The 17,349-nt window shown below is 35.0% G+C and overlaps 1 pseudogene; it reads left to right on the forward strand.

The window, feature by feature from the left end:
* Positions 1-11,931: 11,931 nt before the first annotated feature.
* Positions 11,932-13,692, forward strand: LOC132365117 (tigger transposable element-derived protein 1-like; annotated as a pseudogene).
* The last annotated feature ends 3,657 nt before the right edge of the window (positions 13,693-17,349 follow it).

Raw genomic sequence — 17,349 nt, forward strand, 5'->3', positions numbered from 1 at the left:
TGCTTGTGTTCGTAAATAGTACTCTAAATGTTTTGTTTTTGTAACATTGGCCAAGGCTTTTAAAACGTGGTTAGTTACTAATGTAAGGAGTCCTTTATTGGCAGTGTATGAATGGATGGCTAGTTGCTATAGAATGTGCAGTTCCCCTATTTCTTGGATCATGTCTTCAAAGGGAAAAGGAAACAACTCTTCTTTATCAGCCTTACGTGAACCTTTGTGTACACCAGAGTAGTATGACAGGCATCAAAAGCTTCTGATCAAGGGTCCTGAAATTTTCTTCTTGAGTTTCTTTGTATTAAACTGAATTTTCTTTTAAGATCATGGTTTTAAGTTGTTAACATCAATGGTCTAATTTAACACTTGCAGGACTTCCCTGGTGGTCCAATGGTTAAGACTCTGTGCTTCCAATGCAGGGGGCACGGGTTCGATCCCTGGTCAGGGAACCAAGATCCCACATACCATGCAGTGCGGCCAGAAAAAAACAAACAAACACTTGCAATGAATGGGTATGTGACTGAAGCAGATGTGAATCATGTTTTTTAAAAAACCACCGACAGTGGCCAAGTGACTTAACTGATCATGTATGTTCCCCAGTCCTGAGATTTATACTTTATAAAGTTATTTTACTTATTTTGGTAGCTGACTTAGTGCCTACATACATTTCTAATATTGATTGGGCATAATTATAAAAGATAATTATTGAATCCAGGGATTGCATTTTGAATTTGAATCATTCATGCATTTGAATCATTGTAATTATTTTCTTTCCTGAAGTGTTCAATGTAAAAATTATAATAAAAAATAAACATTTTAAAATAATAAAAAAAAAAAAGCAAGATTATATACTGTTTTCTGTTTGACTGTATATACGGCTGAGAGCCATGGGGAAGCAGATTTCAACTCAGTCTAAGAATCTTCTGAGCTGGTCCATAATGGTTTGTGAATTCCCTGATACACACTGAAATTAGTTTTTTCAAGATAGATGTACTCTTGGCAGGGATAATGTAGAGATCAGTTTGTGTAGATGATTTTTTTTTTTTTTTTTTTTTTAAATAAGGCCATTCTGAGGTGATACCCATTTTTTTTTTTTTAATTTACTTATTTATTTATTTATTTTTGGCTGTGTTGGGTCTTTGCTTCTGCGCGAGGGCTTTCTCTAGTTGCGGCAAGCGGGGGCCACTCTTCATCGCGGTGCACGGGCCTCTCACTATCGTGGCCTCTCTTGTTGCGGAGCACAGGCTCCAGACACGCAGGCTCAGTAGTTGTGGCTCACGGGCCTAGTTGCTCCGCGGCATGTGGGATCTTCCCAGACCAGGGCTCGAACCCGTGTCCCCTGCATTAGCAGGCAGATTCTCAACCAGCACCACCAGGGAAGCCCCTGTGTAGATGATTGACAATAAGAATTTAAGTCTTGTTTCAATGTATTCAACGAATTAATATTTCCAGTTAACAATGACTCATTTCAGTATGGACTTATTATAGCATTATATATCTCCTCACCTCAATTAACACTTGAAAATATATTATTTTCTAATGTTCCTTATTATTTTGTATTTGTAGAATTCATCTTCCCAACCAGTTTATAGATTTCAGATTTTAAGAATTCTGCTTATGTATCCTAACAGAGATGCACTAAATAAATATTGAATTGAAACTGGTACAGAAATCTTTGACAAAGCCTTGGAAAAATACCTCACATTTAAAAAGTAATTTCTTCAAGTGATGCTGGCACTATTACTATTTCACCCTCTTTTATGCTTCCTCAGGGAACACAACCTCTGTTAATAAAATTACACTCCTTCAAGTAAGTTGCTTTCTCCAATTTGTTGACGTACTTGAGTCTTGGCCTGTTGAACATATTACAATAGTCACTTAGCCCAAAGAGTAATATTTTTAACTGTATGCTTTTCTCTTGGGTCTTTCAGAGTAAAGAAAGAGTCATTTAAGTTAGATTTTGTTTTCATTAATCTCTTTAATCACAAAAAGCCCTGCTATAGCATTAAAAACAAGTCCCAGATGTGCTGTGTATACCCTATACTCCAGATAGAGGTATAAAAGCCTCAAACGCTTATGAATAGTCTCCATGCATGAAAATATGGGTTTGATTTCACATGATTTGTGTGGATGGCTATATTGAAATGAGTTGATATTTTTCTTTAAGTAATGAGATACAATTTCTGCCATATTTAAAAGCCTGCTGGATTTAATTTTGCATTGTTTTTCCCTGGCTTTAAAAAAATGATTTAAAAATTTATTTTTAATAACAAAAATAATTCATGAATATAAACCAAAAATCTGCATACTTACTTAAAGATCCCAATTTCTTTCCTGAAGATAACCACCTTATCAGTCTTATTTTCTATATAATTTAGAGACATATAAATGCATATAGAAAATATATATTGCATCTATTTGCATAAATCTTGTATATATTTTTCTATAACTTTCTTTTCTATAATTTCTTGGGGAATTGTTCCATATCTCAATATGATATTATCATGTTACTTTTTACTGCTGTGCTGTACTTCAATATGTGGCTATACCATATAGGTTATTTAGCCATCCCTATTGGTAAAAATTTTGATTGTTTTGTTTTTTATTCTATTGTACTTGTTCCTGTTTACACATTTATGTGTAGTCATCTAGGATAGACAGCTGCCAGATTACTGAGTCCACACTTTTTACATATTATTAGAGATGGCCAATGTGGCTGTATTAATTAAATTTCCACCATCAAGAGTATTAGAAAACTCTTTTGCCTGCAGCCTCAGAAACATTGATGTGGTCTAACTTTATCATTTCTGCTAATCCAATGGGTAAAAATAGCTCATTATGATTTACTGTATATTCTCTCTTTTGTGAATTGTGACAATAGAGTTTGTTTATACACTTCCACCTTTTTGATTGAGTATGTACTCTGGAAATATTTTACCTATTTAGCATATTTTCTTCTTCTTTTTCATTTATTTTTAACTTTCTTTTTGATTTCCATTTATCTTTTAAATTTAAGATTTAACTTCATGCAGAAGTTTTAAATTTAGATGTAGTTAAAATTACAATTTTTCCCATAACTTTGCATTTAATGTTTTGATTTTTGAAGGTGTTCCTGACATCAGGACATAACCAACATAACCTATGTTATAGTTTAATATTTCCACATTTTTTCCCAAATGTTTTATTTAGAAATTTAATCCATAGAGAGTTTATTTTTTGCGAATCATGTGAATGGACAGCCAGGTTATCAAACATAGTTGATTGAATAATTTATCATTTTAATGATGTGAAATGTTGTTTTTATTGTCTAATAAATTCAAATAATATACAAGTGTAGTTCTGAACTTTTTATTATGTTCCATTGATATATTTGTCTGATATTTACCAAAACCAAAGAAATTTTAAATTTTAACATTTTATAGCTTGTGTTAAATTTCAGCAGAGCAAATCCTTTTTTATTTTTCTCTTCAAAAATTTTTTGGCTCAGCTCCAGCATTTTATTTTTCTTGGCTTAAAGTTAGTAATTAATTTGTTGAGTTTTGTTTTAAAAAATGTTTGGATTCTCATTGAGTTTGCCTAGAGAAGAACTGATGTCTTCAAAATATTGAATGTTTTTCCAGCGCATGTTCTGTATCCCTATTTATTTTGTACCTTTCTAATATCCTTGTAATATTCCTATTGAATCGTTCTTTTAGATGTATTACTATGAGTTTTAAATATACATATAGTTGTTATTTTAAATGGATTCCTTTTTAATAATATATTTACTTACTGATTCTTATTACTACTATGTATGAAACTCATCAAATTTACGTTTATCCTGAAGCTAGTTACTTGACTGAAATTTTGCATTAATTCTATTTTGTTTAACACACTATTTTCTTGCATTTGCTAAATAGAGTAACACATTGAAAACTATGATTTCTTTCTACTATTTGTACCTGTGTGGTTTTTGTTTTTGTTTTCTGGTTTTGGTCTTACTTCACTGGCATATGTCCTAGTGGCATATACCATCTCCTTGAAGGTTTTTGAATTTAGAATAGAGAGTCCTTAGTACCCCCTTTCCTTAGCTGAGAGCCTTAACATTTCTCGGCCACATATATTTCTCTGTTCTGGAACAGTTTATGTAATATAGGATATATCTGTTTCTGAAGGTTTGATAAAACTTGCCAGTAGTAACTTGCATTTTCATGTATGGTTTTGAGAGAGTTTGTCTGTGCCTTTTTATTTTCCAGAGTGAGTACATTGCTTATTCTTGAGGTGCATTTTTTATTTTTCTTAAAAAATTGATTTTAGAGAGAATTTCAAATTTACTGTTGTAAAGCTATACCTGATTCTTATATTTTTTTTGAAAAAAAATCTTTGGATAGAGTTAGGTCTCCTTTATAATTTCTAAATTGTTGTTGGAGGAGGTCACCAAGAGGATGTGATGGCCAGTTGACCAGCGAGCTGGACCCAGGTAATTGGAGGCTCCTCCCTCCCTTCCCTATTCTTGGAAAGTACATTCTGCCCACTGTTAACCACAGTGGGAGCCACGTTCAAGGACTCAGCCTTGAGAGAGTCTGTGTTGTTGAGACCATCTGGATGGGATAGGTGACTAAACGCAGTTAAGGCCCCTATACAATGGTTCAAGATTCTGGCAGGTGGGTGCTGAGATCTACTCATTTTGCTGCCACCCTAGACAAGCCTCATATGTAAGAAGGTTTCCTTGCTTATTAAACTGCCACCTACCAATCTGAAGTGGTCTGCCTCTTTCTGCAGACTCTCCTTGCCCTCCATGCCTAGGGTCCAATTTGTGAACCAACAACTGTTTATTTGTTTCATTTCTTCTTCTTCTTTTTTTTTTTTTCTTAATCAGATTTGCTGCAGGTGTATCTATATTATCTAGTGACGTACTAGAGTGAGCTTGTATTCCATGAGACCATGACCACATTCTCCACTTCTCTCTTTTCCTCTTCCATTTTCTCTCCCTACCCCATTCACAATTTACCCCTTCACCTCTTATCTGCTACTCCTCTTATCTTCTTTTTCCTTTCTGTGTGGGAATATAGGACTTAATTGGGCCAAATAACTTCCAAAATGTTCCCTTACCCACACTTTAAAATATTTCTAGCAAGTCTTTAGGGTTAAATATATAATAGTTTAAAAGTAATACACATAAAATTTCCTTTGTGGTTTATAGAACTTTTTTTTTTCAAAATTGATAAGGTTGTGAATTTTTAAAATTGTTCCAAATGAATCACCATAATTGGAATTTTTAGTTTAATTATCCTTCCAATAGATATTTAAATCCTGCTTATTCTATTATTTTCTCTCTTATTTCTACTTGCTGATTATTTTAATTTGTTTCAAAGAAATGACTTCTTGTATTTCAGGGTCTCTGGGCAACAGTCTTATTTTTCTATTGGAATTTAACCCACAAAATAGTTTAGCTAGGACTTAGGACTGTCTTTGCTAGCACTACCACAATAAAATTTTTTTGTTCTCTTATTCCTAGATGTCTTGTTTTGTTCCAAATATTGAAATAACAATAGATTTGGAAGAAATAATAAATATTAGAGAAAATGCCATTGATAAAATCCCACCTCTAAAACACATATTAAACGTCATCTGAAAAACCCAAATCAACTAACAAATGGAGAAATCATTTTTTTTCCCCTATTACTAGGCATTTTAAGTGAGACGTCTTCAAAATACGCCACACATTTCTCAGTCTCTACTTTTAAAATTTGTGTGATCAAGAAAAGATGTGGTTTATTGTTTATAAATTCTTACAGTGATGTGGTGTTTGAGTCACATTTAAAACTTTTTAATGTTTTAATAATAAGATGTAATATTCACCTTCTAAAATTGTTAACATTGTGCACATTTTAGCAAGGGGCAATTTTAATGTTTATTTATTTTTTTACATTCCAAGATCAAAGGAGACCATTTAATATGATAATGAAATCTTCAAGATAGACTTTACACAGTTAAATAGTGTAGAGGTTGAGATAACATTCCAATTTTACTTCAAGTTTTAAGCATCTCAGAAAAGAACTATTATTGTCACACAGTCTCACATAAAATAACACCTCCTGTGAGAAGCTTGTTTTTGGTAAAATTATTTCTAGAAAAGTGTTTTCAGACATTTAACCTTAAGTGTTCTTCATATATATAGACACATGGACTCTTACACCATTTTAAAATTCCTTCTCACTGCCTTTTCATAATACAGTTCTACCAAGTCTTTTACTAAATACTAAAATAACCTAATGGACAGTCAAGGAATAAGGCCAAATGTGTTAGCCAACAACATTCTTTCTGGAATCATAGTTAATTTCTGTTTTTCTATTGATGGGTATCACCTAGCTCTGTAACTGCTTTTTACAGTTTTCTTCTTATAACCCCCCCTCAGGTTGTGCTGATATTTTCATGTCGGATAATCTGGAGCCACACACTGGTTCTCTGAACCTTTTTACTCTGGACTATCTGAGGAAGACCCATGTTTCTTGCTATCTCACGTGACCCCACCAACAAAAATGAAAATAATGACTACAGATGACCCTTGAACAATGCAGCAGTTAGGAGTACCCCCCTTCTTGCAGTAGAAAATCTGAGCATAACTTTGACTCCCCCCAAATTTAACTACTAATAGCCTAGTGTTGACCAGAAGCCTTACTGATAACATGAACAGTTAGTTGATTAACACATATTTTGTATGTTATACGTATTATATACTGTATTGTTACAATTAAATAAGTTAGAGAAAAGAATATGTTAGTAAGAATATCATAAGGAAGGGAAAATACATTCACAGTACTGTACTGTATTTATCAATACCATAAGGTTACATCATTTGTTTACAAGATGAATCATCTGTCAGTACCTACATCAATATTGTCTTATATGCTACAAAACACTATAGATGTTACACATATTATCAACACTAGACATCAAAAATGAAGAGATAATGCAAAAAAGAAATTCATATTGATTTACAGGCATAACGATTTATGCATTCATTGATAACAAAGAAGCAATATGATTGCTTAATGGTAGCCTAGTGTAATCGATACAATATCTTCATTGTAACCTAGCTTATACACTAATGAATGAATGATTATAAAATTTTTATGGTATACAGAATTAGAGTTATATTCACAATACAGTATTAGAAACGCTGTTCCATTTTTTAAAAAGCCACTTACCTGTGATGACAAGCTGATACACAGTTTCTCCAATTGCAAGAGAGAGAGAGGCATCCTGTATGGTAATGTAATTCTTCAAAAGCAAAGTTATAAAACAGTAAGAAACTAGCACATTATTCATTTTATATTAAATATTACTCACCTTATGCCTATGTAAGGTTAGGCTGTCCACTTCACTACACACTACACACGATGTTCTACACAATGAGTACTTAAGTGATGGTGATGATGATGACACAAAAATGTCTCATACTGTTCTTGACATACAATTATTAGGTTTTCCCATGAAGACACTCATACACATAGACAACAGATAAGTTTATTAACTGTACAGATATTTATTTAGTATTCATTAAGTGGAGGTGGATCATCATAAAGGTCTTCATCCTCCTCATCTTCACATTCAGTCCATTGAGGAGGAGGAGGAAGAAGAGGGGTTGGTCTTGCTGTCTCAGAGGTGGCAGAGGTGGAAGAGGTGGAGGAGCTGGAAGGGAAGGCAGGAGAGGCTGACACACTCAGTGTAACTTTATGGAAATACATTGTAATTTCTGTCTGACTTTTTGCTTTTTTATTCTTAAACAATGTTTCTATATGGTACCAATCCTCTTCCACCATTTGCTTTAGTTTCAGTGCCTGTATCATAGAAGTTCCATGTCATAAGAGAAGTCAAAAACAGTCTTGAATAATTGGAAGCCTTCTGCCAGATTGTCTAACGTCAATTTGTTTCCTGGCACTGCTTCTTCTATGTCTTCTTTCTTATCATCTGGCACTGGTGTGGAAGCACTCATCTCCATATTTTGAAAACTTCCCATCTTTTTTTGTTATGTCCATAATCTCTTCCATGATTTTCCTGATTGCCTCTGTTGTAAATCCTGTGAAGTCATGCATAACATCTGGACACAGTTGTTTTTTTTTTTTCCAGAAGGAATTTATTGTTTGGGGCTTGATGGATTTCACTGCTTTTTCTATAACACTGATGGCATCTTCAATGGTGTAATCCTTCCAGACTTTCACGATGTTCTCTGTATTGAGGTTCTCTTCCAGAGCATTAGCAATCCTTTCCATAGAGTGCTATGTGTAATCAGGCTTGAAGGTCTTTATGAGCCCCTAATCTGAATTAAAGACATTGTGTTTGGAGGCAAGTAGACCACATTGATGCCTTCGGTGTTGAACTCGTGGGGTTCTGGGTGCCAGGGGCCTTGTCCAATATGAAAATAACTTTAAAAGGAAGTTCTTTACTGGGAGGATACTTCCTGACCTCAGAGACAAGGCATTGATGGAACCAATCCAGAAAAAGCATTCTTTGGTCCAGGCTTTCTTGTGTGATTCAAAGACTAGCAGCTGGTGTTTATCTTTTCCTTTCGAGGCTCAGGAATTGGCAGCTCTATAGGGAAAGGCAGCCCTGATCGTAAACTTGACTGCATTTGCACAAAACAGTAGAGTTAACCTATCCCTACCTGCCTTAAATCCTGGTGTTCCCTTTTCCTCCTTACTAAAAACTGTCCTTAGTGACTTCTTTTTTTTTTTTTTTTTCCTCCCAGAATAGGGTGATTTCATCGGCATTAAAAACTAGTCCAGGCAGATATCCTTTCTCTTCAATGATTTTCTTAATGGCATCTGGAAACTTATCTGCTGCCACATGGTCAGCAGAAGCTGCTTCTCCTGTTATCTGGACACTTTTATTAAAGTCAAATCTTTTTCTAAAATTATCTAAACATCCATTTCTGTCATTAAATTCTCCACCTTTAGATCCTTCACCTTCCTTTTGCTTTAAGGTGTCATAAAATGACTTTGCTTTTTCTCAAATTATATTAGAGTCTATAGATATCTTTCATATAGCAATCCTGCACCTACATACCAGCAGCATTTTCAATATGAGATAAAAAGATATTAAAAAAAAAGTGCAAGGTGTTCACACCTGATAGCATAGCTGCAGCAATGCCTTCACACATTTCCTTTTCTTTTTTTGCAGTAGCCCTTATTTTGGATTCATATATCTTGCAATGGTGGGTATACACAGCACAGACCTCAACTATGGTACATATCAAGCAATCCAACTTTTTCTTATAATGTCATGACTATTCTCTGCTTCTTGGGATCACTTCCAGCATCACTAGTAGCACATCGTAGGCATCCCATGGTGTTAGTCAAGGTTTACGGTATTGCACTAAACATGATATAAAATACACAAGAACCTCAAGAGATCACTTTTTACTGGATATGTAACTTACTGAAGAGATGAACTACTCACATGGAGATGATTAGCATCGAATGGTGTTTTAAGTGAATACTTGTTGCAATAGCAACAAGAAGTGCCTACGAAGTTGTTCCAGTAGTGCAGTATGTACTAGTTAGTTTTATGCAGATATGATTTATCACTGCATCTTTATGTTTGTTTACATTTCTCTGGACTGCAAATGGCACCATGTACGATCTGGAAATGTTTGCGTGAGTTTAAATTTTGATAAATTTTAACTTTTTATAATAGATTTGTATATATTTTGTTGTAGTAATAAAAGAGACTAGTATCTACAAATATTTTGTGCATTCATGACATACCTAATTTTTTCTTAATTTTTTTTCGATATTTCTAGGCTACATGGTTCAACCACAGGTTTTTTTTCAAATTGTCACAAATCTCCAAAAGATGTTCTAATATACTTATTGAATAAAACTGCATATAAGTAGATGCACACAGTTGAAGCCCACATTGTTCAAGGGTCAACTGTAAATGGTAATTTCTGTGTTATCCTAAAAAATGCTGGTAAGATATTCCCCTTGTTTGGTCCGAGAGGAATTAAAAAAGACACGGAGGGACTTCTCTGGTGACACAGTGGTTAAGAATTCACCTGCCAATACAGGGGACATGGGTTTGAGCCCTGGTCTGGGAAGATCCCACATGCCGTGGAGCAACTAAGCCTGTGCACCACAACTACTGAGCCTGCACTCTAGAGCCCACGAGCCACAACTACTGAGCCATGTGCCACAACTACTGAAGCCCACGCACCTAGAGCCCGTGCTCCACAACAAGAGAAGCCACCGCAATGAGAAGCCTGCGCACTGCAACAAAAAGTAGCTCCCGCTCACTGCAACTAGAGAAAGCCCACATGCAGCAACGAAGACCCAACACAGCCAAATAAATAAATAAATAAATAAAAAGACACTGAATGAACTTGTACAAATGGGAGAGAAGTAAGTACATATTAATGAGGGTGGACAGTAATCAGGAATGCATGGGAGAAGAGAAAGATCTCCTGAATAAGAAGAGAATGAGAAAATAGGCACCCTGTTACCAAACTAGTTTTTCCTGATAGTTGGAAATCTCCACAATTCTTAGAATTTTATCTTTGTCACCATCAGAATTACACCCTCAGCTTGAGAAATGCTGAGACCCATGTCAGATCTTTGCGGAGGTAAGCAGTAAAGAGTAAATTGAGGTGGAAATATATGGAGAGCTGTCCAAAATTGTGCCCGTAGAATAACTTGCTATATTGACAAAATAATAAAACATAAAACCTAGCACAGATAATACAATATGGGAATATTTCAGAACCATACTGGCCACATTATAATGGCAAATATGAAGGGTACCTTCTTATTGAATCAAGTGCCCAAAGAAATTATTTCCTGGTCTTTTTTTCTGCATCACCTCACTCTTTTAAAACTGAACAATGTTGCCTTAGCAACTGAAGAAAAATATATCTTGGACACATCTGTTGTTTATCCTGCATCATTTCAAAATACAATTTGGATGTGCTGGCATGCAAAGTGATCCTTAATTTAATGAATATACACAGTTTTCACAGAATTGCTATAAAAAGTTCTATTTAAATTAGTTTTCCAGATTGTAGATTGTTAGGTGTGGAAAATAAATATCCACTGTTAATGGAATATATTAACATAATAACTGCCTGATTAAAATTGAGACGTTTATATAATGAAATCTGACCCACAAAGACAGCAAAATCACACTTACTTCTCATATTCAGCCAGCAATATCAATAAAACATTCAAAGAGATGTATTAGGACATATTTAGTTATTTTAATTGTGTATCAAGCTTCATGCCATGTACTTCAATGACCCAATTAATGTTTTATAATAGCGCTATTCCTCTTTAGAGCTAAGTAGACCTAATCATGTAAAGTAACTTTAAAATTAAAAATGCACTTCACTTTAAGTGAATCTGATTATAAGAAAACTTGGTCTTATCTAATATGTTTATCTTATAGGGGAAGGAGGGAGGAACACTCCAGTGTGCCAGGCACTGCATCTGGGGCCTCACCGCCTAACTGCCCCTGGAGATATAACTTATATGTACAGGCATAACTCATTTTGTTGTGCTTCATTTTCTTGTGCTTTGCAGATATTGCGTTTTTTACAAATTGAAGGTTTGTGGCAATCCTACTGGGGCAGATCTATCAGCACCGTCTTTTCAATAGCATTTGCTCACTTTGTGTTTCTGTGTCACATTTTGATAATTCTCACAATATTTCAAACTTTTTCATTCTTATTATTGATATATTTGTTATGGTGATTTGTGATCAGTGATCTTTGATATTACCATTGTAATTATTTTGAGGCACCATGCCCACATAAGATGGCAAACTTAATCGATAAATGTTACGTGTGTTCTGCCTACTCCACTGACCAGCTGTTCCCCCATCTCTCTCCCTCTCCTCAAGCCTGTCTATTCCCTGAGACACAACAATATTGAAATCAGGCTAATTAATAACCCTACAGTGGCCTCTAAGTGTTCAGAAAGGAAGAGTCACAGGTTTCTCACTTCAAATCAAAAGCAATAAATCGTTTAGTTTAGTGAGGAAGGCGTGTCAAAAGCTGAGATAGGCCAGAACTTAGGCCTCTTGAGCCAAATAGCCAAGTTGTGAATGCAAAGGAAAAGTTCCTGAAAGACCTTAAAAGTGTTATTCCAGTGAACACATGAATAAGAAATGAAACAGCCTTATTTCTGATATGGAGAGAATTTTAGAGGTCTGGAAAGAAGTTGAAACCAGTCACAACATTCCCTTAAGCCAAAGACTAAGCCGGAAAAAGGCCCTAACTCTTTTCAATTCTGTGAAGACTGATAGAGGTGAGGAATGTGCAGAAGAAAGGTTTGAAGCTAGCAGAGGCTGGTTCATGAAGTTTAATGGAAGAACCCACCTCCATAGTGTAAAAGTGCAAGGTGAAGCAACAAGTGCTGATGTAGAAACTGCAGAAAGTTATCCAGAAGATCTAGCTAAGATCATAAATAAAAGTGGCTACACAAAACCACAGATGCTCAATGTAGATGAAACAGCCTCATATTGGAAGAAGATCCCATCTAAAACTTTCATAGCTAGAGAGAAAGAGTCAATGCCTGGCTCCAAAGCTTCAAAAGACAGGCTGACCCTCTTGTTAGAGGCTAAAGCAGTGACTTTAAATTGAAGGCAATGCCTGTTTACCATTCCAATAACACCAGGGCCCTTAAGAATTATGCTGACTCTACTCTGCCTGTGCTCTATAATGGAACAACAAAGGCTGGATAACAGCACATCTGTTTACAACATTATTCATTGAATATTTTAAGCCCACTGTTAAGACCTGCTGCTCAGAAAAAAAGACTTCTTTCAAAATTTTAATGCTTATTGACAATGCATCTGGTTTTCCAAGAGCTCTGATGGAGATGTACAATGAGATTAATGTTGTTTTTATTCCTGCTTACACAACATCCATTCTGCAACACATGGATCAAGGAATAATTTTGACTTTTAAGTCTTATTCTTTAAGAAATACATTTTGTAAGGTTATAACTGCCATAGGTAGTGATTCCTTTGATGAATCTGGGCAAAGTAAATTGAAAATTTTCTGAAAAGGATTCACCATTCTAGATGTCATTAGGAACATTCATGGTTCATGGGAAGAGGTCAAAATAGTAACATTAACAGGAGTATGGAAGAAATTGATTCCAACTGTCATAGATGACTTTGAAGGGTTTAAGACGTCAGTGGAGGAAGTAACTGCAGATGTGGTTGAAATAGAAAGAGAACTAGAATTAGAAGTGGAGTCTGAAGATGTGACTGAATTGTTGCAATCTCATGATAAGACTTTAAGGAATGAAGAGCTGCTTCTTATGGATGAGAAAAGAAAGTGGTTCCTTGAGATGGAATCTACTCCCTAGTGAAGATGCTGTGAAGATTGTTGAAATGATAACAAAGGATTTAGAATCTTATACAAACTTAGTTGACAAAGCAGTGGCAGGGTTTACAAGAGTTAACTCCAATTTTGAAAGAAGTTCTACTGTGGGTAAAATGCTATCAAACAGCATTGCATGCTACAGAGAAATCTTTTGTGAAAGGAGGAGTCCATTGATGTAGTGAACTTCATTGTTGTCTTATTTTAAGAAATCGCTGCAGTCACCCCAACTTTTAGCAGCCATCACCCTGATCAGTCAGCAGCCATCAACATTGAGGCAAGACCCTCCACCAGCAAAAACATTATAACTTGCTGAAGCCTCAAATGATGGTTAGCATTTTTTAGCAATAAAGTATGTTAAAATTAAGATACTTACATTGTTTTCTTAGACAAAATTTATTGCACATTTAATCGACTACAGTATAGTGTAAACGTAACTTTTATATACACGGGAAAACCAAAAAAAAAACCCCGTGACTCACTTTATTGAGATATTCACTTTGTTGCCCTGGTCTGGAACTGAACCTGCAATATATATCTTCGAGGTATATCTGTGTGTTACTTGCCACTTTACGGAATGGAAAGAGAGATCCAGAGAGATTAAGTAATTTTCTCAAGATTACAAATCCATCAAATGGCATTGCTTGTTTTTCAAACCTGAGGATGCTTCCTCACCTCTCATCCTTTCCAGTGTGCTATGCTCTCTTCTTGCATCTATTTTGACAAGATTTATTTTTTGAGATGAACTATCTAGATCCTTAATTGTAAATACATTATACTCCTGCTTGTTTTCTATTTGTTTCACTTGTATGATGTTTTCTTTCCTCTCTTTTCTCGACTTCTTTTCATCAGACTTTTTATTATTCTAATATTTTGGTCATTATTAACCTTAGACGTTATATAGACTTTTACTATTCTTTTAGTTATTATCTTAGAAATTGCAATATTTATCCTCTACTTAACAAAGTTTAATATATTTTGGTACTTTTCTTCCACTTCCAGAAAATGGATCTGTTTCTATTGTTTGTTATTTTTTTGGTTTTCAATCAAGGTGTCTTGTTTCTTCATGGGCCCAATTATTTTTTTATTGCATGCCAGACATAGTATTTGAAAAATTATTTATAGAAATAACTTGAGTCCTAGGATGGTGTTTTCCTTCTCCAGAAAGGGCATTTATTTGCTTGAACCCAACATCTATTGTTTTTAGACCTCTGGGTCAGGGGGTCTCCTTAATCTAATTTTGATGAGTGAGTAATTCAAAGTTGAGATGCAATCCCTGTGAGGCCTGGTTGATACCTAAGTTGTAAATTTCAGGTCCTAGCCCATGCAGGAGAGTTTAGGAACAAACCTCTGTCTGCTCTGGACTCGTATTTGTCTCCCCCTTCCCCAGTCTGTCAGCCTCCCTACTGCCCTACTGCCAGTGGAATTATTAAAAGTCCAAGAGAAAAGTGGTCTCAAATGCCTGACTTACATTTCTGGATTTCCATGGTCTCCCAAATCCTGGGCCAATAATTCTGCATGGACTTGTTGGCTCTCCATTTCCTACAAAGTTTATGTCTATAATTTTTTTAAATGGTTTTTTTAGTTATCCTCACTGGAAAGGGCAGTCTGACTGATCTAGTTCATGAGTACAGGAAGCCTCTTTTGCAATTCAAATATGATTTCAAGTTTAAGAAAATAGTATTTCTTTCCATTTTTTAAAAGCACATCTAGTAAACAAATAGGTTTCCCATATAGTTATAAATCTGATACCTTTTCTCTGAAATTGTATGTTTCCAGTATGATAAAAAAGAAAGTACCGAACAATTGGCCACCCTTAAAAAATATTGTTCTGATATTTCAAAATAGATTCTGATTTTGAAATGCATGTGAGCATTTAGAAATATGGCTTCACAGGCAAATAAATTAGTTGGGAGAAAGAGTTTACAGATGACGCATATATCACAGCCAAGTGGTGGTGTGGAGCTTGAAGTGGGAAGAATGGGCAGATTATCTAGGCTTTGATAAGGAGTTTGGATTTCATTCACGCAATGAAAAACTTTAAGCAGCAGTGACAAGGTTCAATATACACAAAAAATAAAAATAAAAATTCTATGTCTGCTATGGGGGATTCATATAAGGAAACAAGATTGGATGATGTTAGTTAGTGAGAATTACAGAAGTCCTGGTGAGGGAAGACAGTGGCTTAGGCTAGGCTGGTAGCAGTGGCTGTGGATAGGAGTGGACATATTTGAGATATTTTGTAATGAGGAAATAAGTTAGGTCGTTTTGTTTTTCAGTGATTCTCCTTGAGCTACTTTTGTCCATTCTAGGATGGCAATATTCTTCCTACTCTTCAAGACCTTATGAATTCACTTACAGATTTGTAAGACTGAGGTAGTTAGATACTCCTCATTCTGAATGGGCATAGCATTTTATTTATACTGCATCATAGCACTTCCGGTGTAAATTGGTTACTCTTGGTTACATTTGTGTTCTTTGTTATGAAAACTCTGCTCCAGGACAATGTTCATAGCTTCCTAATTGCCTACCAGTGGTGTTTGGCGTAATGGCCAGCACCAAATAGGTGGTCAATAAATGTCCTCTAAATGAGAACTTGTTTGTGTATTTGTAAATATTTTACTATTTTGACTATTGTCCCTTTGAATAGCCTGAGTTAATGAAGTTTACCTGCTCTTGGAAGAATGGAGTCTTTTAAATAAGCAATGCATTGCAAATTCATATTCAGAAATGTGCTTATGTTACATTTTTAGAGACTGTGAGTAATGAAGTAGTTGTATTGTTAAATCAAAAGTGAGCATTAAAATTCATTTTACTACAGTGATGAGGAAGCTAGACAGATTCAGTTTGGTTTTAAATGCAAGTTTCGCTCACAGCCAGAGCTATTTTGTGGGACAACTGAATGAAGAATTGTAAACAACCATGGAAAAACATGTATTTGTCACCAAAATCAAGATAAAGATTCCATGCCCAGTGTATATTTTCATGATAGAATAACTAGAAAGACTGTGGTTTTTGGCAGCAAACTAAACCTAAGATTTTTTTAGCTCAGATTTTATTTTATACTTTTACTGAATTGTAAAAAAAGAGTCTGTCTACATGCTAAAACACACTGATAATAAAATGTACTCAAATTTTATTATATATGTGTATATATTACATATGTTATATGTAACATGTGCTATATGTGCATGTATGTGTATTTTTCTTGTTTATTGTTTTATTTACTTTCTTCTTTTCTTTGCCTCAGTTGGATCTTACTATCTGCAGTTTTGAAAACTATATCCTGAAATATGCTATGATAATCTTTTTCTTATGAAAGACTGTAAGTTCTGTTTTTTATTGACAGTGACCCAAATGCTATCCAATCAGAATTGTCGTCTGGAATATAAGAATTTGAACTATAAATATAGCCTTCACTCCTTACTCCAGGAAGCTACTTGTTCTGAATGCTGATCTGCCTGGAATAATGCTTTATTGCAAGTAAGAAGATCTCCATTTATAGATTGATCTAAATTTTCTAAGCGTCCCCCTTCTTGCTTGCTTATTTATTTTGTTTGTTTGTTTGTTTGATAGTTTCTGGAGGACCTATGTAGACTCCCCTAAAGATTTGCCCAATAAAATTGAACAAAATAAGTTGCTGAATAAAGGCACCTCATGGTGCCCAGTCTCCTTACTTGGTTTCAGAGGTGACTTTTAACATATGGTGATAGAGTTTTTGCTCTCCCTGAGTCTATTTCTGGTTTACTTCTACTTCATGCAGATATGCATTATTTTGTTTTGGGGACCATTTGAGTATGCTCTATTGTATGTTTACAGGACTTGGGGAAATCCCCCGTGATTAGTCCCCTCTTCTTTGTAACTGGATCGAGGGGGGTAATTTTAGTCTGGTCTAAACTGTGTTTGAGAACATCTTCATTTGAGGACTTGTTAACTTTTTGTGCCTTTGTGCTGATTTTCTCATGTTTGGGAAACATTTAAAAGTCAAAATC

This window comes from Balaenoptera ricei, chromosome 4, assembly GCF_028023285.1.
Source record: "Balaenoptera ricei isolate mBalRic1 chromosome 4, mBalRic1.hap2, whole genome shotgun sequence".
In the NCBI taxonomy this organism is placed as follows: Eukaryota; Metazoa; Chordata; class Mammalia; order Artiodactyla; family Balaenopteridae; genus Balaenoptera; species Balaenoptera ricei.